The sequence below is a fragment of the Corapipo altera genome, unplaced genomic scaffold (assembly GCF_003945725.1).
Source record: "Corapipo altera isolate COAL_440 unplaced genomic scaffold, ASM394572v1 70, whole genome shotgun sequence".
Classification (NCBI taxonomy): Eukaryota; Metazoa; Chordata; class Aves; order Passeriformes; family Pipridae; genus Corapipo; species Corapipo altera.
Window position 1 is genome coordinate 998,364 of NW_020884911.1, and position 1,071 is coordinate 999,434.

At 47.3% G+C, this 1,071-nt stretch overlaps 1 long non-coding RNA gene across 2 annotated transcripts in view; it reads left to right on the forward strand.

Annotated features, from left to right (window-relative positions):
* The window catches only part of LOC113952184, a 3,162-nt gene that overhangs the window by 1,362 nt on the left and 729 nt on the right, over nt 1-1,071 (forward strand). For both annotated transcript variants that reach the window (XR_003529429.1, XR_003529428.1), the window contains exon 2: nt 295-355. This is a non-coding gene — a long non-coding RNA (uncharacterized LOC113952184). The remainder of the gene's footprint in view (nt 1-294; nt 356-1,071) is intronic.

The window sequence follows — 1,071 nt, forward strand, 5'->3', positions numbered from 1 at the left end:
GATTTTGGGGTAAACTGAGGCAGTGAGTAGTGGGCAGGTAAGGAAAGTTGTGGGGGTAAAACTTGAGAAAATGAATATTTGGAGGTAAACCCGAGGTAATGAGTAGTGTGCAGGTTGAGAAAAGTGTGGGGGTTAAATCTGAGGTGATCTCTGGGGGACAGAATGACCTGATCTGTGCCCACTGCTCATTATTCACCCAGCAAAAATCCAAAGCAAGTCTTGGTTTGGTTTGAAGAACTTCAATAACTATAAAATAATATAAATCAGCCTTTTCTCCTTCTTGTTTCCTTTTAGATGGTGGAATTGCCTCTCTGTCCATGTGCTGAGCTCCATCTGCAGGGGACTGTCAGGCATTGTTGGCTGTGAGTTTGTGTTCTTCTCTCTGGGAAATTGGAAGGAATTATCACTTAGATTGCAGAAATGTTTTCTGAACCCTTTGCCTTTTGTCTGCCTTTGGCTGATAGACAGGTGGGGAAAATTTTGGGGTAAAATGTGGGGCAGTGTGTAGCAGAGAGAAGGAAGATTTTGGGGTAAACTGAGGCCATCGGTAGTGGGCAGGTAAGGAAAGTTGTGGGGGTCAAACTTGAGAAAATCTCCAGGGTAGGAAATGAACTTTTGGAGGTAAAAAAGAGTTAATGAGTAGTGTGCAGGTAGAGAAAAGTGTGGGGGTTAAATCTGAGGTGATCTGTGGGGGAGAGAATGAAGATCTTGTGCTAAAAATGAGGTGACCAGTTGTGGGCTTCAAGGGCAAGTTCTGGGGCTTATAAAGGAGGTTGATTCTCTGCAGGGAGTGAATGAATCTCTTGAGGTCAACTGAGGTGATGAGTGGTGGGCAGGTGTGGAAAATGTGGGGTGTTAAAGTTCAGGTAATGTGGTGGGCAGAGAGTGAGTGTTTGGAGGTGACTTGAGGTTCTGAGCCGTGGCCAGGAGGAGCTAATTTTGGGGTGTCCCCTTGAGTTTTTGCTTTGCCCCGTGGGTGCAGCGAGGCCGAGCCCTGTCCCTGCTTTGGTGGGCATCCAGGTCAGGCTCCATTTGGCCTCGTGTCCAGGGCTGCAGGGTCTGAGGGATTGG